Below are 21,074 nucleotides of genomic sequence, written 5' to 3' on the forward strand. Positions count from 1 at the left end.
ATTTAGATTCCTCTAAACACAAAAAAATCCAGCAGCTAAAAAATTCAAACACACAAAGCACACAGAGACTAACTGAATTACAGCAGTACAATCCTGCATGGAATAGGCTGCTCCTCCCAAGCAACTTAAATGTCCTCATATACCAGCAAATAAATTTTCATCTCTCTACATCAGTGATTCTTACAGTCAGTTGCAAAACCACACTAATATACTAAAAGTCTATTCTGATTTTTAACATTCATATGAAAGACTCAAGTAATGTTCTTGAAGATGAATTCAAAACACTTCTTTCAGCCAAATGAGCAAGAGCTCATTTATGGCCCTCTAGGACTCTCTTGAAGTGAAATGACAGCATGTATTCTTCAATTACTCCATTTTTTCACAAGTTTACTTGAAAGAAACATTATCTGATTTAGATAAAAACATAATTAAATCTACTTTATAAGAAAATCAGAAAAATCCTATCCACCAAATCTTTATCAATATCACTAAACAGAGTAATTAGGTATGAACATATCCATTTACAGGAAAATGAGGATAATTAATTTTAGCCAATCTAGAATAATTGCAGCATAGTCTGACATACTGTGATAAATTTTGAGAAGTCTAAATGTGTTTCAAAAGGCCTCTTATGAGCAAAAATTACCCACTTGTTTTTTTTTTAGGAATGTCAAATATTCTTTGGTTTACATATACAAACACATCAGTTGGTTAAGACAAAAAAGAGGAACTTCCAAATTACATGAAAAGTACCTCAGAAAAAGGAAGAGACTTTTTTTTCTTTTTTTTAAAGTAGCCTGCATTATTTCTTTCAATCAAAGTTCAGGCCAACACTTTGTCTTGTCAGGCAGCTACCTAACTCATGGAGATTTCAGCTGCATTCAGCCTTGGATACTGAGGTAAGACCACTGTCCTCCTCAGTGTGTCTCCAGATAATGACTGTCCATTATTGCAGCAATATCCATGGTCACCTGTTCTTTTTCCCCCTCTGGAAAAGGCAAAAGTGGAGCAGAAGTAAAAACCTTCCACATGAAGCTCTACCACCTTTACAGAGCCTATTTCACAGGCTTCTTATCCCTGTACTCTTTATCTGTCAACGGGATTGCTGCTTCTTCTGGAACAGGGCAAGCAGTCTTTCATCTCCACAGTCTTCTATCCCCAAGGAATTTTATCCCATTTAGTCTGACAGTGCCTTCCAAAGATCCCTCCGTGTCTCATTAAGAAAGGGAATTCCTCCTCTTGCTCAAGCTGGGAGCCAACCACAACACAAAATCCTGTTTTCAATTAACAAATCTACTAAGATGGGAAAATCCTGGCTCAAACCCCAATCATATGGAAGATCCATACACCCTACAATTTTCCTTGTACTGGAGTTATTTTTAATTTTCCCCTTTTATCCAGGCCCAATTATTTCACAGAAAGCCGTTTACTCTGAATGAGGACGTGGGAGTTTCCTGTACACAACAGTGCCTGTAAATTCAGTGCAGTCACACTCACACTTCCTCTGAGAACACGCTCTGCCTCCGAGGGTGCATTAGAGTAACTCACAGGGCAATCCCAGACACTGCTCTGTGCCTACCTCAGCAGGCAAGCAGCACCCACCCTATCTTATGACTTACTATTTTCAACTCACCTTCACAAAGCAACCTTTTGATCACTCAGCTTCAGCTCCCTTATTAACTTCCACAGCCTGAGTCATCTCTGGTGATGACACTGCTTGGGGTTTTCACAACAATAGCTCCAACATCAAAGCAAACTAAAAAGTCTTGGACCCACATATTGATCAGCCTTCCCATGAAGGTGGCCTCTTTTAATAGATCAGATGAAAAATTACTTCTATCTTACTTTGGCTGCAATCAACTCTTCATCCTGCCAGCCAGTCACTGTATCAGTAACAACATCTTGTGACATTTCTGTTGCTTGGAACATCATTCCTCATGACTACAAGTGTTTCTATACAGTACTCTTTATACTCAAGCCTCCAAGATGCTTGGTAACAATACACAGCTCATCTATTTCCACTGAAACCCCTGCCTGTGGCTAGAAACTGCCATTACCAATATTGCTGTATATCCAAAACAATTTTCTTTACACTTCAGGCCTTAATACACCACCATTCCTTTTCTTCTGTACACCATCCTCTCTGTGGGTCCTTTTGTCATCACACAACAGGATTTTCACCCACTCAGCCTCTTCTCTGATAAAATAAGTTTGAAGGATTGGCTCCTAGCATCATTTCTTACACATTTAACACGAATGGATACATCTATATACAACAGAAAAACTGGAAGGGGGAACATGAAAAGGTGTGGTAAAAACTCAAAAAGCAATCTAGTCCAGTCATTTCATGAGACATCAGGAATTTTATTAAAGAAACACTGACTTCCCTCATTGAAGAGCATTAAGTCACAGCCATAAAATTAACTCATTACAGGTACAGTTTGAATACTTTAAACAGTAAGCCACAAGCCACGACAAGTCCTGCATCCAACAAAACCACACTTGCAATCTGGATTCAAAATCCATTATTTGGTGTATACAAACCTAAACTGGTTCATCAGTATTAGTTCCACACACATTTCTCCAGTGCCAGTGCTCACCACAGCTACCACCAGCATCTCCCCAAAGCTCCTCCATTGTGTCAGCAACTAAACACAGGAATTCTCTTCTGTGAGACTTTTTTCTCCCCAGTGTAGTCAGCTCCCTGCACCAGTTTACCAAATGGCTCAAGGAACCCAGACGATGCCACAGAGAAGGAAGAACAGCAAGGAAAGGTTACTTTGCTCCCCACAATCAAACACAACATCCAGTTTGACTAATACTCAGTAGACACAGTCTTCAAAAAATAAACACTGCCAGTCCCCACACACCTATTCCTGCAGCAGAGCTGTACCTCCTCACTGTAGCAGATGTTTGGAAAGCCATGCAAGTCCTGACTGGACCGTGTTTGTTTTCACTTGATCCTTTGGTGTGGCTGCCCCAGCTGCTGCCCAAGTACAGCACTGCCTCAGTCTTCACTCAGCCAACTAGCACTGTCAGTAGAAACATCTTACTTTAAGTGGGCAGCTATAATACCTTTGCAATACACTTTTCTTCTCCAGAGCTCCTAAAAAATTAACAGTAGGAAAAATCACCTGCAAAGCTCAGGCAGTCCTAGCAGAGAACGGCAATTTAGACAGCAGCAGCTACTGCTGGGATTCACCAGTACAGAGCTCCCAGTATCCAGCTGGCTGATTGCTGCTTCTTTGGCCTGTATTTATTTTCCTCTGTATCTGTGCAGTTTGTTCCCTCCCTGGTGAACAACACTTCACATAGCAGCCATCACTACTAAAGAGGTCCATGGGAGCTGCTTTTTTGAATGCTTGGATGATTTTAAATTTGCAGTGCCAGAATATACATGCATCTAGGTATTACTCATATAGGAAAAAATACAAAGCCAAGCCTATGTGAATTTTAAATATATTCCCCTCAATGTAGTGAACTCATCCTCTGACAGAGAGAAGATAACATGTATGCAGGACTCACTGCCTGTCAGCTCTTCACAGGTACACCAGGGTGATCTGATACTACCACTAAAGTCAAACTAACAGGGAACTGTACTTTTCCCTCACACTCCATCCTGCCAAGGGGTTTTCTTGCTCCCCCTCACACTGCATACAGAGATTATATGATCACAAACCAAGTCATTTCAAATGGCTGATCCATCATCCCACTGCTGGAGCAAGTGGCAGATAACAGACAGGAAGAGGGAACTCCAGCACGTTTGTCTGACAGGCAGCTAAAACTGGAACAGGATCTCACAGCTCTCAATATGAAGAGAGCAGACTACTCCTATCAGACTGCCTCCCACCTCCCCAAAACTATACCCTTGCAGTCATGCTTTCTGTTCTCTCTTCGAGTCACCCTGGCCTGGCACCAGATGTGACACTCACACCTTCCCAAGTCTATTCTGTTCACTGCTGCAGGAAGCAATACAAAATCAATTTGTACAAAAATAAAATTCATTGTACATGGTGTTTATACAACAGTTGCCTTATCTGAGACCATGTAAACTGGTTATGTACTGCTGTCTCCCTGAGCAAGGGTGAAATCCCTGGTCAAAGCCACAGAACATTTTCCTTGTATTTAGAGGTTTTTAAGACAACCCCCCACAACTAACACAATGATCTTATACCTGTTCTTATAAATCAATTACATCTGTATATACTAAGATTTAACAGTTACTTAAAAACTTACACATTTGAAAGATGTCCCCATTGGTTGGACTCTTCTGCAGTTAATTTCATTAACTTCAGCAGAAAATTTTTAAGAGCTACACTGATACTACCAACTAACACTTATAACACCTGATGCCAAGAAATTTTTGTATGCTGTATACTTCAAAGATTTCAGCCATTTTGAAGATAGTAGCAAAATACATTAATACTGCAATATTTTCCCTCAAAAGTTATACCAGTAACTTCAGTTTCAGTAGTTATCTTCATTAATACCTACATTTAAACTCCATAAAAGTGGAGTAAGAACTAAAAGCTCACAAACTTCAAGGAATGTCCTGCCCAAAACTACAGGAATTCATTTCAGAAAACATACTTTCTCAGTGATAAAAGAAATCAATTAAGGAAGGAAAGGCTTAGTCAGAAAACCAGACTAGTACTTAGCCTACAATTAAGTTGGAGCTTTGTTTACATTTTCCCCTTGGCAAGAAAAGGAAGTTATGTCTTCCACATTTCCTGCAACAAGCTCTCTCTGCACTTCCAAAGCATTTTTTTGTTCTGTAACATGAATATGCAAGTTTTACAGAACAGTCAAAAGAGCATCACGAATGTTGACATAACGTTGTTTCTGAAAACAGAGGCACCAATCATGTACACATTTAATTTCATTAATTCAGCAACATCTACACATAACTCATGAACACAGACTTTTAAAGGCTGCAGAGTTAGAAAAGCTTATGGGGTGGTTTCTTGTTTAACTATTTGCTAAGGCAAATTTGCCCTTTGAGCAGACTGCTGACATGCCTTAACTCTTCCTTCTCTCCCCACAAGATTTGAAGCTTTTTTCAGATGTCCCAGAATACTAAAAAAATAACTGGATTTTTCAAAGAAATAAAACAAAACTTTTAGGAGAAAAGCAAAATTCGTTGCATTGCACTAATTATAGGAGTTACTTCGTTAAAGAAACCCATTGCTCCTAATGTAATTTTAGACCACATTTTGTTCATCTTTCTGTTTCATGCACAGCTGTCCTTGATACCACAATTCCTTCACATTCAAAGAAAGGGCAAAATGCAGAAACTTTACCAGCCTGTGCTCTACTCCTCAAATCTCCTTTGATTCTTCCATAATTTGAAAAGTTCATTAATGTATAGAAGAAAAGACAACACTGCCCCCCCCCCCCCACTCAACTCTCCTTTCATGTTCAATGAACTGAACAGTTTTTAGCTGGATCAGTTTTCAGATTAACAAAAAATGAAAGGTTCATTTCAATAATGAAACACATCAATCTCATATATGTGGAAAAAAGGGCAAGTTCCCTTTCCTTCCAAACATAAAACAAGGATGAAACTCCAGATCCACAAGATATTTAAATAAAAGCACCCTCATTACTATTGAAGATGGCAAGTGCCTGATACAACTGAGCTTTGATGTAGCTAACACTCAGTCACAAAATGTGGCACTTTCCAATTTAATTCTCCAGCAAAAATAAATTGGTAGCTAAAAAACAGAATGAGGGAAGAAGGGAAGGAGGAGAAAGGACAGCAGATGCCCAAGGTAGTGGTGGGGAAATACCTAGATCAGCACAAGTCTGTTAATCCAAAGGGGAAACTTGGAGCCAATAATTAACTGAGAAATCATGCAGTAACAAAATTACCTCAGATGTTCTCAGCAGAGAAATTCAAATGTCTTGAGAAACTCAGAACAAGACACGACAAATTTTACTTTACTTGTAGTGGAAAAGCCCTGAGTAGTATGAACAGATATTTAGAAAGTTTGTAATAAGACTGTACTTCTGATTAACATCATTTTCAGAGGACATGTAATTTAAGCTTTAAAACCAACTTCAAGTAGCAATTGCCCCGGCTCTAACATCAAAGACTGCAGTCAACTGCAGTTAAAGACAAGCAGCTTTGATGCACTGCAGAAATACTTATGAGAGTCACTTTACCAGAGGTTACCAGGTCTTCAGATCCATGCCTAGAACTACAAAATACAATTAGACAGGCCTTATACAGCATGTTAACCTTACTGTGTTAGAAGGATATTTTGGCATTTCAAGTCCAAATACAAATTTCCAGAAGTGCTTAATGGAGGACTAAACCCTAAAGAGATTTTAATGACCAAATAAGAAGCTGAAGGTACTTTTTGACCTAAATCATGTACCTTTTAATGTATTTTTAAGAAAGGATACATCAAATTATTCTCTTAAATATTATCTTTGGCCATACAAAAAAACCTCCAAAAACCAAAACAGCCAGCCAAGAAGGGATTTGAGAATTTAAAGAATTTAAATGTGTGTTTAAACACACATTCTTATCCAAAATTTAGATAAGCTAATCACTCATGAAAATAAACTGCAGAGAAGATGGAGACACTTGATACACTGGGAGTGTGGGGAGGCTCACAAGGACACTGAGTAGCTCCTCATGCTGTCACACAGGTTCCTCTGCAGAGATTATGGGGCTTGCATGCAGCTGCCCAGTAACAACTGCTGCCTCTCAGTACTGACACAACCTAGGTTATTCCTCCCTCAGCACCAAGGCCATCACTACACTGAGTACTGAGTAACACAAAGCTTCCCATCTCCAGAGTGCATTTTGTCAACTCAGCATTCTTATACCCTGCCTGTCACTGTGGTATAATAAAAAACAATTTCAAAGGCTTCCTATAAGTACCTCATTATAGACTGGCAAAGGCATTTTCAACTTAAAACGACAGTATAAGCAACTTGATGTATTTCAGAGAGCAGCAGTCACCACTAGAATGACTGCAAAGAAATCCATGAACCTATTAACATTATCTTCTCTACCTGCATCCTAGATATTTTATATGCATTTCATTTCATCTCTCAAGATGCCTGAAATTGAGATGACCAGTACAGGATGAACCAAGGTTCAAGACATCAGCCCTTAATATATTCACATGCTTCATTAATCTGGGATTCATCAGGGGTATTTTAAATGGGTAATACAAAATTCCTTTGTGTATGCCTATGCTCCTTCCTTCTTCAGGAGGAAATCTCCTGGTCATTCAGTTAAGTATCACAAGCAGCTTCAGAGGTTGTTAGTCATCTATGTATTTTAAGACATACATCTGGGTACATGAAGAACTTCACCACAAGAACTTATACACTGCAGAATTTAAGTGGATAAGCAGTATACTTATCACAGCAGCAGGAAGGCTTTAAAAAAGACATCTTCCTAGACTAAGTCAAAAGAATCACCAAATCCACAATAAACCCAGTTCTAACAGTCAATGAACCACTTCTCCCCCATCTTTACAGGAAGAATCATCATTTGAAAAAAGCTAAATCAGAAGATCAAAAGAGATCAAAGAATAAGGGAGCACCAGTCCACAAAATACTGTCTTGTTGTATTTTGCATTCTGATTGTATTTGTTATGTTAGAATGCTTTTAATTAGCTCTCAAGCAGCATTTCCAATATTGGGGTCAGGAGAAAAAAAGCCTGAAAAGGAACTTTTGTCACTCATACTGATTATTTTTAAAGCACTTAAAATAACCTACCCATTTACAGAAGTGTTTTATATTCTTCACTGCAGTACAGGGATCTGGAATAGCAGATGATAAGCAAAGCAGCACTTCAATTTCTCACTAATGCAATGTGATCTACTTGGTCACTCAAAAAATACTTTAAGTGGGCAGCTATAATACCTTTGCAATACACTTTTCTTCTCCAGAGCTCCTAAAAAATTAACAGTAGGAAAAATCACCTGCAAAGCTCAGGCAGTCCTAGCAGAGAACGGCAATTTAGACAGCAGCAGCTACTGCTGGGATTCACCAGTACAGAGCTCCCAGTATCCAGCTGGCTGATTGCTGCTTGCAATGTGATCTACTTGGTCACTCAAAAAATACTTTAAGTGGGCAGCTATAATACCTTTGCAATACACTTTTCTTCTCCAGAGCTCCTAAAAAATTAACAGTAGGAAAAATCACCTGCAAAGCTCAGGCAGTCCTAGCAGAGAACGGCAATTTTCATATAAATAGTTACAAAGTTTTACTCATGTTGGACACCTTCACAAGACCCTGGTATTCTTGCTCTTTGTAGATGAAACCTTGATTAAAATCAGTGGCAGACTATGAGAACAATCTTCTCTCACCCAAGCTGCAGTTTAATATGCACAGGCAAGCACACAGAGATACATTTTACAGCTCTACTGATCCCACAGAGCTTCTGCAAGTTCTAGGTCACAAAATAATAAGCCCAACTAAAGAACCAAGCAGCAGTCACTGATTACATTACTGTTTACATCAACTCTTTTGAGTTTAGCCATTCTTACCATCAGCAGAATGGTAAAATGTCCTCACAGTTATCCTGAGACTAGGTTTCAACAGATCTTGGACAAGGTTTCCAAATTAGTGCAATCTTGCATATCATTAACTAGCCTGATCTCTCTCCAAAGCACTTCCCACTAGATAATGTCAAAGTTCAGAAGCCATGAAGAAAAAGAGATTAATTTTAAAAAATCTTAAAAGCTACAAATTGCCATAATGAAATGGTCATGTAAGAAGGAGGAGAGAGTAGAGATAAAAAGGCTCTTTAACAATATGGGGAATCACAGTAACTGCAGAACTAGAAAGATATGCTCTAAAAGAGATTTCAGAAAATTAAATTCTACTCTTTATTATTTACTACAGTGGGTTGGAAACAGGGTATGATAGCACAGAAAAGCCAGGATGAATACAAAAAGTCCAGTCTTTTTAATACAGGAAGGACTGAACATACAATGACGTTTGAATGCCATAAGAAATATAAAGTATGAATGATCACTGAGTTAGGACAAAATCTGAGGAGAAAGATCAAATAGGATTTAGAAAATTATCAGTCAGTTATACAGGTAACAGCTCACACTTGAATGCCAAGTTTGAAAAACAAAGTAAAATCACTTAGAAGATACTTCTGAAACATAAAACTGATTTAGGAAGATGTTGTCCAAAACACTATACCTCCACACTTAGTACTAAAAGCTTCTTCTTAATCAGTTTTGACTGCTGTTAATTTTTTTCTTGCATGCTTTAGCACTCAAACATCTAAATAACCAGTTTAAATCCACTGATGATAGAAAATCCCCAACAGGCTGGACATGTCTGCAAGGCCACCAACAGTTAAAGCTCACATTCAGCAGTGTTTGGTGTAAGCTTGCACAACACCTGCACACAATGGAGCAAACAAATCAGATTTAAATTTAACTAAGTATATGGTTAGGTATGTACTTGAATCCAGCACGTCAGGCAACACAGTTCCACCCCAATCCCCTTTACCTCCCTGGCCTCATCGCCACACTGTGCAAACAGACTTTGCACAGCAATGTGATGAGCCAGATGAAGGATCTGACATGAAGTTATTTTGTGCTTTAGTGGTTTCTTTTTCATACAAATCAATTTCCTGAATGTTTCAGAGTGAAGCCATGTAAACAGCCCTACCAACACAGCTGATGGGACAGTGCAGGAAGTAAGGGAAAGCAGCAGGGGACTGAAAGAGTTTAAACCAACTTTGCCTCTAAATATCAATCAAGAACCTCATAGGGATCCTTATTATTGTGGGTTCCCCCTGTCAATGGGATAGGGAAAGAACAGAAAGCAAAGAAAAAAAAAAGCAGTAAAACTCATGGGTTGAGATAGTACAGTTTAATAATTGAAATTGTTATTATAATATGATTATTATATTTTGTTTTATTTCAATCTCCTAGTGTCCATTCATTATATAGAAAACATCATTACAGACAGTATCCTTCTTGGGAGACATGCAGACAGACTAGATGGGTGTAAAATGCAAGACTAGAATCACTTGTGGCATCTGCAGTTCCTTCTTAGAGTTCAGGCATACTAGTAAGCCAATATAGGAAAGAGCATTCTAAAAATCCACAATAGCTTCTATTCAAAGATTAAAGGATATTGACAAGGCTTATCTTTCAAAGAACCTGGGAAATTAAACAAAGCAATAGCCAGAGGACTCCCTGGAAGCTCAATTAACATATCTGAACTAGGATTCCTGGTCCCCACTGCATGCAAAATAAAGTTGTATATCAGGTTTCCAGACTAGTGTGAAAAAACGGGAAAAGCCATTCATGTGGTAACAGAAATCAAAAGTCATCTAAATATGTTAAGAAAAAGCAAACAAACAACAAGAAATTTAGAGTTAATACTAAAACTTGCAGTTCTGTATCAAGATTTGCTGTAATTCTCATCAGTATCATAAGGATATTTCTTCTTAAGTGCAATCTCACAGTTTCCCTATAGATCTATTTATTGATTAATGTGAACTACACACATCAGTATGTCCATAGGATGTTTTCATTCATCTCTTTGCCCCTGAAAGGCAGCCACAACTACCTCGGTCACCACAGTGTACCCAAGACATCAGAAAAAACTCCCCTTTCCTTGCATGTGGTCTGATACATCACGAGCACACAAGCATCAGGGTGGCAGAGGAGCAAGCAGGGTTAATGTCACACCTCCTCCTGTGGCCACCTGCAGCACCCAAGACACCACACCAGCAATGCAGCTTACTAACAGGACACAAGAAGACATTGTCCCAGCCTAAAATTCATCCACAACAAACCTTGAGATTAATTATCATCAGTGACAATTAATCTGTAAACCTGACACCATGTATACAGGAAATTGAAAGGCTGCTTTCAAAATGAAGACTCAATATTTTGTTGTTAATTCATCAAGCTCTGGCAGTTTTACTGAATTAAATTTAAGAAGCTGGCTGCAAAGGCAGCACATTCTACTCTAATTTAACAGTGAGCAACATATCTTCACAACACAAAGTCTGGAGCTTCTCAGACAAGCTTGAAAACTAAGAGGGGAAAAAAATTTAAATCCCTATGACAAATCCATGCAAGTCTTCCAGGAGAGCTTATAAAAGTAATTCTATTCCTTCATGTACGAGTCTTTGCAAATCAGTCCATGCCAGCTATAAGCACTACACCACCACTGTATCTATGACTCAGCAAGGGAATCTGGACATATGAAGAGAATTTACTTACTAATGTAAGAGGTAAGGAGTTTTAAAATGGCAACAACTGCAACAATGCCACAGTAAATGAACCAAGACAACTTCTGGTTTGTATGCTTAAACATAAAAGGAGCAGGGTCAGATTAGAATGTCAAACCCATTTATACATTGGCTGAAGTTTGAAAGCAAGTGAAACACAAAGGGCTCAACAGCTGTTTTCATCTCCAGTGAACAAAAACAAACACTGGCTGTACATTTGACACAAAACACTGAGCTCCATTTCCAAGATTACCTGCATGCAGCCCAACTATGCAAGTCTAACTTCAGAGCTGAATACAAACCAGTGAGCAATTGGCAGCTTTGTGTTGTAACTTAAGATACAAGCTTGATTTACTGTGACATTCATCACATGTTTACACATAAGCACGAACAGATAGTACTGTTTACACGACACTAATTGACACAGCAAAGTAGCAAGTTCTTAAATGGCTCAATAATGCTTTGGTCCATCAACTGAGACTAGTTATCTAGTGGATAAATTATTCCAAAAAGGGAGAAAACATCACAACCCATACCTTCTGAATTCATTATCTTCACACAGATATTTTACATAATAAGCACTCAGACCTTGCCTTGTAAATATCATGGTCCACAGAATCTGTACATTACTAACAGCCTTCTGTTCCACATCCTCATAAATAACATCTACAGAATTATTTTTGTTACACTGGTAGCAGACTCTTAGTCAAGAAGGGGTGGAAGAAAAAGTATTTTCATTGAATTCTTAAGCAAAAGGTTCAAATGGAGAAGGATCTAAGAAGAAATTCCCCTCCCTGCACTAGCCTGTGTGAAGAAGGGTACTAACACAGAACTAGGATGAAGTGTTTGAAACAATACAAGAGAAGCTTAGAACTAACTTATCCTCTTCCCTGAGATCTTTCAGACAAAGAGGGTAAAGCTTTATCTCCTCAAGCTTTTCAGTGTCTCACTATGAGTTACGAGGTTTAAAAAATTTTTATTTCAACTTCTGGTTTTATTTTCTCAATTTCTAAATGAAAACAGAGCATGCAGTATGTGGCAAAACCTGAGGTGATCACATCCCAATGGTATATCTGCCAAACACTTTAAATTTGTTATATTACATAGGTTTGAAGCAAAGCCTCAAGCGACACTACACTGCCTAAGGTAAATTCTCCCACAAACTATCATTGCATCAACACGTATTTTATTATCCTGCTATCGTATTTTATGTTAGTACTCGACATGTGTGTCATCTTTCACCCAACGGTCTCATATGGGACGGCGGGGAAGAGCAAGTAGAAACACGAACCAACAGAACAGCACTTATCCCACGGGCAGCAGGAATATTCCAGAGGCACGAGCGAACACATCGCCGACAAAGCTCTCCAAGTTTTTCCAGGAGCACCGACCGCGGTAACACCTGTACAGAGAGGAGCGGGGCAGGACCCCACAGACCCCGGGCCAGCAGCAGCCGCAGCAGTCCCAGGCCAGGGGCACGGGCACGGCACGGGCCGGGCTGAGCGGCCCCGGCGGGAGCCCCGCAGCCACGGCGGCCGCGCTCCCACCGGCCCGGCACGGGCGGAGCTCCGCGGCCAGGGAGCACGAGCCCCGCACCAGCTCCGGGGGGAGACGGCTCCGAGCACCGCTGCAGCTCCGCGGGGAGTGCGCCGGGCGGAGGACAGAGAAGGAGGGAGAGGAGAAGAGAGCGAAAGGGCGGCGAGGCAGGACCCGAGAGCGCGGACAGGCACAGCCGAGGCCGCCGCCGCCGCTCCGGAGCGCGGACCCTGCGGGCCGGGAGAGGCACGGGGAGCAAGACTCCCTCCCGCGGCCCCGCGGAGCTCCGGGTCGGCAGCGGCGCAGCGGGACAAGCCGCCCGCAGCCGGCCCGGCGGGGCGCGCACCGAGTCCCGCCGTGGGGGCGTCGACGGTCTTGCCCCCTCCCCTCCGCCGTCGTGACACCAAGCCAGCGATCCCCTCCCAGCCCGGCTTCCCTCGGTGCCTCACCTCCGGCAGCCGCTCGCCGCCGCCATCCTCCCGCTCAGCGCCGCCCGCTCCCGCCCGGCCGCGCTCCGGCCGCCGCCATTTTGCTCCCGAGCCCCAGGCTCGGCCGGGCAGCGGGAGCGCGCACGGCGCCTGCGCGGCGGCGGCGCTGCGGCGCGCGAGCCACGTGGTCCGGGAGGCCGGGCCGGGGCCGGGGCTGAGGGGGCGGGGCCGGGGCTGAGGGGGCGGGGCCGGGGCTGAGGGGGCGGGGGTGGGTCCCGGTGGGGTCGGTGAGCTCGGTGCTTTTTCCCGCACAGCTGCTGTGGGATCGTGGGGAAAAGCGGAGCCCGGCGTGTGTGCCCCTCCCGCCATCCCCGTTCTAACGCCGCGTGCACTGCCTGTATTGCTGTGTGTGTCACATCTCCCAAGCTCGGTGCCGTGCCCAGGTGCCGGGCTGGCTGCAGTGTAAGTGGTGTGTCAAGCACGTGTTCTTTGTCCTTGAGACTATCGTAAGCTGCTTATATTAAGCCTATGTCTGTCTCCTTGCTTTGCTAAACTGCCTTGAGCTTGATAGAGGCAGGGCACAGTCAGATTCCAGTTTTATTGTTCATGCTAGGAATATACTGCTCGCCTGGAAATAAACTCCCACCACCTTTCCAACTTCTGATAACCCCTCTCAGCATGAAAAATTAGTATTTCACTGGTCTGGGTGAAAGTCGGTGCCAGCAGTAGAAATGCTTCTAGCTGTTCCCACCATTGCTGGTACCACGCCGGCTACGTTTTCTTCAGAGAAAGGTGCATGTTGGTACAGTCAGGATCGGCAGGTATCTGCCACCACGTCTGTAAGACCACTGATTTCTAAATCAGTGAGAGTGACCAAAAATACATATCAGCATTTTATTAGAACAATAAAAACTCTTAAGTGAACTGAACAACTTGTGTCTGCTAAAAGAGCGAAATGCCACGTGTCAAAATGTGAGAAGGTCTGAGAAAAATTCCATGCATGGGCTAAAAATTTGATTAAATCACATGTTAGAAAATATTCAGCAAGCTGAAAGCCACATCTATGATTATTTCTGGTTGGTGAAAGCAAGCTATGACTGATTACATCCCCTCCTGATTCTGCTGACAGTCCATTCCTGGAGGGAAGCCTTCCTCCCACTTGGCATCCTGCTGTCCTCCATCTCTGTAATTAGCTTGCCTGAATGCTGCAGACCTCCCTAACTACCACTTGGCATGGCATCCCATAGTGCTCACCAGCTTACTAAGGAGCTAGGGATAAAACAGCCTCTAATATATTTGCCCATGCTGTAGACTGTTTTCATACTGGTTTCTAAAAGCTAAAAGCAGAGGAGAAAAAGAGCTGGCTTTACAGACAGTATTATGCACTCCTTGGGGCTTTAACCATCTTAGTTATTTATATGTTCTCTGATATTGTGGTATATGAGAGCATCACAACCTTTGACTTCCATATCTGTGCAGTAGCAGAGATGAAGGAATTCTTATCATTGGAATTTAATCGGTGAAGTTCATGCTGTCAGGGTTATACTCGTATCTGTTCAAGGGAGGCTATTTCTTGTAAATGGGATGTCTTTGCAAGCTGTTGTTGCTGTTGTTGCTGTTGTCATGAGAGCTCATAAAACTGACTGGCAGGCACAGCTCATCCTCTGAGCTATTGTCTGCTAGAGCCTCCCCACCTTCTATTTCTGTCTCTTCTTGCTCCTGCCCTAAGCCTGCTTTCCATTTCCTGCTATTAGGAACACTGACATGGAATACCATATACACAGTGTTCATCTGAGTTTTATTTTACCCTGTTTTTCTGTAGAATTGTGTTATATATGTTCATATTGCCTGCCTGGACATATAAGGATTTAGGTCTCTGACCTCTATGCTAAAATATTTTTAACTCATTGATCCATTTCTCATTTGGGACCTTATGCACACTGCAACTTCAGGAAAGGCTAAGGCACCAAATTCAGGCAACCAACAGACAGAAGTGTTTGAAAATTAAACTGCAGTAGTTTTAAAACACATGGAGCTGTTCATTTAAATGTATCTGTTAGGAGAAATTGTTTCAGATGAGGTTCTTAAATATGAACAGTGTGAGACAACCCCAGCATCTCTGTGTCATTCATAATTTACAATATCATTGTTACAATTATAGCAGTGGCTTGCTGAGAGCACAATAGAAGTAAGAGTGAGTTGAAGTTAAATAAATAAGGTTCAGGTCACAGAGCTCTTAGACTGAAGGGAGGTGGTACACCAGCTTGGTTTTCAGGTGAGAGAAACCAGTTATGAATTTGTTCCCCAAGTTCTGTTGTTAGGTGAAAAAGACCAGTCAATTCTCCAGCAAACTTGGCTCATAATCTTCTAGGTAATGAAAATGAGAAAGGAAAAGAAGACTTGCAGGCTGAATATTTGTTTTGTTAGTGGTCTTTTCTAGCATTTCAATATCATTAACTAGAATGTAGTCAAAATGGATGGTTAGATTAAAGTATAAAGATCTTGCTCTGCAATAGTCATCCTTCTAGTAGCTAAAATAAACCTTCCTTCTTATGACTCAGAGACAAACAGTGTGTTGGGTAACAACTTAGGGGAGACATCTGGCAGGTTGGAAGTGAGGATGGCTACCATGTGCTTTCTGTTACTTTGGACTTTACAGCATGGAGGTCACCCCCTGACTGCAGCACGCTGTCATTGTCCTTGAGGATTGTGTGCCCTCATGGACCAGACAGCTGGGAAGCACACCAAAGTAAGCTAACTCCTTCTGCCACCTGGGATCTCAGTGCAGAAGACAGGTTATAAAACACTGAGTTACAAACCTTGCTGTGGAGGAGTGGGAAATGGAAGCTAATTGCATTTACATGCAGGTAATGTGTTTCCTGAGATGAGAGGATGGGAGATTCACACTGTCTGACAAACACCCCCAGAGCATGTGCACTCACATCACTTCCCTGATCATTTAATTATAATCCTCACTCCACATTCTGAGGAAGAAATTGATCTTCCATTTTTATCAGGCTTTAGATATGTTTGCTTTGATCAATTTAAAGTAATCCCTTGATGTCCCAATGAATACCATCCTATATATGCCCTAAATATTGTAAAATGTCATCTCCTCTTTAGAACAAAGCAGAGTGAGAATCTGTCTGAGCTGCACAAAGGTTCTCAGTACCTCTGCTCATACAGAATGATTCATGTTTTTGCAGGGACTTCTATAAAATACTTACTGATGATAATCACTGTACATATACATTGCATTTTATCTACAAACTCAAGAGTGTTAGGAAAAATTGAGTATGTGCCACGACTTACTAAAAATAAAAACAACCCCAATGTCTGCTGTAGTTCACTTACCCTTCATTTGCACTAGGAAGATCAAGCTTTGAAATGCCCTTTGGATGATATTTACCAGAGTTTATTGAAGAGAAAATACACTTGAAAAAAAAAACCCAACTAGTTCACTTCCATTGCTTCATTTTTTGTCTGTGATTAATTTCTTAGACTTTTAGATGTTTCATTTGATTTTCATTCCAAATGTGTACTGTTTGTGATTATTAGTAACATATTTATTGGTGTGTTCTGTGGAGGCTGTAATCAGCCCCAGGGTCCCTCTGTGCTGGATGGTCTGCCAAACACAGATTACAGTACATGGCCTAGAGAATTTACCTGCTAACTGGAAGGTGTGATCATGGACGGTACCTCCTGCAAACCAGGAAAAAACCAAATGTGTGTAATCTTCAGTGAGAGCTGGGTGACACAATGTGTTGCAGAAGGTACCGCTAGGAACCATGCCTACTACAGAAATAATGTCAGTTTCATTAGCTAGAAAACACGGTTCTGTTCTTGTAAATAACACCATTTAATTCATGACCATTTCAAGTGTGACTTTCTGCCATTAAAGATAAAAATCCTTAAAGTCCAGTTTATCCTGATTTTTATTAGTGTATTTCAGTTCAATTTTACAGCACTCAGGGAAGGATATACTGGGTAAAGAAAAACTCAGAATATTTAAAATATTTTGTTTATTGGTAACTGATCCACAATAACTGAGTGCTCAAAGGCTGAAAAATAGATTGAAGACTGAAGCTAATTTTTCTAAACAGGCTTCATTTTTATCAGTGGTATTGAGGAGATTGTGTGAATATGTAGATCTGGACCATAATTAACTTTTTAATCCAATTCTTTGTCTGTTGTCTTTCTTACTATCTGAGCTTTTCTCGCTGTCTAAACCTACTTTAAAATTGTGTAGATGATTATTTGCCACACTCATGGACACATTGCTCATTGTGCATCAGCTGGGAGACCCTCAAAGAACAGACTGCAGCTGACATGCAAGCCACAGTAATTGATTTATGTACCCAGTGATGGCAGAGCAAGACCTGTGCTTCCTTGTGTGAAATAGGTGCTGTGGAAGCACAGCAGTGACAGAAATGCTCTTTCTGCCCTGGTTTTGCTCATTCCTTCAACCACCAGATCTTCACACAGAGAGCTCTATGTTCTGGCAAGAGAGCAGAGGAGGGACAGTGAGGGTAAAGGATTTTGTTTGCTGCAAGCAGAAGAGAAGGAGGCTGCCCAGGGACGTCTGTGACGGGGGCTGCCATGATGGGATCTGCCATGAGATCTCTGCCTCTTCTGTGATGAAGAGAATTCCCTCTCAGTATGTGCAGGGGAAAGCTGAAGGGCACAGAGCCACTCTGGGGAGTCTGGTGAATTGAGTGAGGTGGGATAGTTGTATCCAGCAGGAAAAAAGTACAAACTGTTACTGTGAAAATGTTAAACTTCTGTGCCCGGGCCTAAGCACGTGGCAGAGAAGATGTGAACAGCAGGGGCCTTTGAAGAAGCACAAAGGAAGGAAGGAGCATCAGATTAAGTAGGGAGGCCTGGAGATGTGTCTGTCTGTGGAACAACCCAACACATTAAGAAATGAAGACAAAGTTGGTGGTGATTTATGCCAGGAGGTTAAACCTGACAGAATAAATGGCCTTTGAAGTCCGTGGGCTGGCAGTGCTGGGCAGCCCATGATCGTTACATTTAGACAAACCTACATTGGGAGGTTTAATCAAGATCTCAAATTGAAGCACAAAATTAATTGGCTTGCTTGTGTGACCTTTATGTAGCTAACTTCTGCACATTCACAGGGAATATCTCTAGCTCTGATCACCAAAGCCCTTCCTAAAACCAGTGTTACGTTATTGAAAAATCAAATTTCACTTGGATTAACCTTTAGTTGGGCCCTTAAAGGAGGGGACACATATGCGTACATAAGGGTGTTGGTAGTTGTTACTAGTGCTACAGTGTTACTGATGGTCTTCGTGAGGGTATAATCACTCATCCTGTGGCCGCATTCCTTGGTAAATGCTCTTTGTAATTTCTCAGTAGAGAGAAAGATGCCAAAACCAAACCACTGATGATGATGGCAATTGCTTGCCTTGGTTGTGTAGACCTGCACTGCTGGTCTTTTCCTACCATGCAGTACTTATCAAATGGTGCTTTTCCCCCCCATTTCTGTGTGCAGTGTGCACAATGTAAGATGTTTGTGGAATGAGCAGTTACTCAATGCATTGATCTCTCCTCACAGTTCAGTGTGACACTATGCCTACTTTGCAGCACACTCCAGCCTAAATGCAGAGTTGCTACCTTCCTAAAGCCCTGCCTGTGGCCCCTGAGTCCTTGACAAACACTGATGTATTACAGCGACCTGATGAGGTCTCCAGGGTGAGAGAAGGATGAGAATCTTGTTTGATGATCAGAAGGCTGGATTTATTGATATATAATATATAATACATTATTACTATACTAAAAAGAATAAGGAGAGAAGTTGCAGAGCCTGCTAACCTAAGAATAGAATAGAAAAGAATGAATAACAAAGTTCTGTGTCCAGGGAATCTTTCCCCGAGCTGCTCCTGTGATTGGCCCTTAATTGTACACATGGAACATGGGCCAGTCACAGGTGCATCCTATTGCATTCCACAGCAGCTGATAACAATTGTTTACATTCTCCTTCTGGGGCCTTTGCTTCCCAGAAGATGCACAAATCCCAAAGAAAGGATTTCTATGAAAAAATGTCCGTGACACTGATGCATTGTCACAAGGCAGTTGCTATATCCACCTAGATGACGATGTGAGGCACAGAATTATTCAGGTGGAGAGCCTGCTTGGTGTGGGGGCTCAGTTGGGTTCCAGGCCCTTGTGGGCTCTGGGAGTGCTGCAGCACCAGCTGTGCTCAGGGTTTGTGCCCTGTTCTGTTCAGTGGCAGCTGTGAGCTGCCCTCCTGCAGACTTGCCTGCAGGATTGCGAGTCAAGCACTCAGAACACAACGAACAAACAGCTAACTACAACTTATGAGAAGTTCAAGTAGTAACTGATTATTACACTGTTATTCTTTGGCAGAGGCAAGGTTGGATTCCCAGGACAGCACTTAGCTAAGACACAGTCATTTCTCTTCCTAAAATTTCCTGCCTTGTGCCATCTGTGCCTTCCAAGTTCTGCAGCGTGCTGACCAAAGATTAACATATGGACATTTTTTTTCTTTAAATGTGCATTCCTGATTTATACCCAGAATAGGTTCATCCTATAAATCATCTCTCTGTTTAGACCATGCTATGACCCAGTTGGATCTGGGCATCATAAAATGCAGTTACTGATGTTAAAAATAGTTTTCCACTGGAACTTAGATCCAGCTTTTGATTACATAGCATCAGCTGAATTTGTAGCGCTGACTGGAATTTGTCTATGTACTTAATGTGTGGATCAAATAACAAACTGATCGGGAAGTTTGTGCTAGAAAGATGACAGTAGATGATCAGTGGGAGGTACAAGAACTGATGATATGCATATAAACCCTGTTCATAGAATCATAGACTCAATTAGGTTGGAAAAGACCTTTAAGATCATTGAGTCCAACTATTAACTCAGCACTGCCAAGTTCACAGTAAACCATATTCCTAAGCATCCTAAGCACCACATCTGGACGTCTTTTAAATTCCTCCAGGGATGATGACTCCACCACTGCCCTGGACAGCCTGTTCCAATTCTGGATGACCATTTCAATGAAGAAATTCACACACAGAATCTCACAGAGGATCACTTAAGTTGGAAATGATGTTGAAGATTATGTACTCCAACCTTTGACTGATCTCCACTCTGTCAACTAGACCAGATCACTAAGTGACACATCCAGCCATTTCTTGAACACTTCCAGGGATGGTGACTCCATCACCTTCCTGGGCACTAGGGCATTCCAATGCTTAGCAACCCTCTCTGTGAAGAAATTTCTCCTGAAATATCCTGAGCTGGAAGGGATCTACACAGATCATCTAAGCCCAAGTCCTGGTCCTGCACAGAACAGCCCTGAGAATGTGCCACATTTCTGTTTATTTCTCACACCATGATAAATAATCAGAAATGGATTATAATCCACTAAATTATCCTGTTTATTCTCACACCATGTTCCTGAGAATGTTGTCCAAATGCTATTTGAACTCATCTTGGGACTGTGACCACTTCCTTGGTTCTTTGTACTTAAGCAGAGCTGGTAAGCCTCCTGAGAAGCTGCTTGATCAATAGTGGACAAATCTTGTAATGTTATTGCTATACTTGTTCTACAGGCTCAACAAAGAAACCTGGATGATGAACCGTATTACAGTGACCTGAGGAGGTCACTGGGGTGAGAGAAGGATGAGAATCTTGTTTCATGATCAGAAGGCTGGATTTATTGATATATGATATATAATACATTATAACTATACTAAAAAGAATAAAGAGAGAAGTTACAGAGGCTTGCTAAGTTAAGAATAGAATAGAAAAGAATCTATAACAAAGTTCTGTGTCCAGGGAATCTTTCCCTGAGCTGCTCCTGTGATTGGCCCTTAAT

At 41.5% G+C, this 21,074-nt stretch overlaps 1 protein-coding gene across 1 annotated transcript in view; it reads right to left on the reverse strand.

Moving 5' to 3' along the window:
• BTBD7 (BTB domain containing 7) overlaps positions 1 to 13,293 on the reverse strand; it is a 51,407-nt gene extending 38,114 nt beyond the window's left edge. Inside the window, exon 1 of the mRNA XM_058806792.1 lies at positions 13,223 to 13,293. The gene's annotated coding sequence lies outside the window, so the exon portion shown is untranslated. The remainder of the gene's footprint in view (positions 1 to 13,222) is intronic.
• Between the last annotated feature and the right edge of the window lie 7,781 nt (positions 13,294 to 21,074).

Source organism: Ammospiza caudacuta, chromosome 6, assembly GCF_027887145.1.
Source record: "Ammospiza caudacuta isolate bAmmCau1 chromosome 6, bAmmCau1.pri, whole genome shotgun sequence".
NCBI classification, from domain to species: domain Eukaryota; kingdom Metazoa; phylum Chordata; class Aves; order Passeriformes; family Passerellidae; genus Ammospiza; species Ammospiza caudacuta.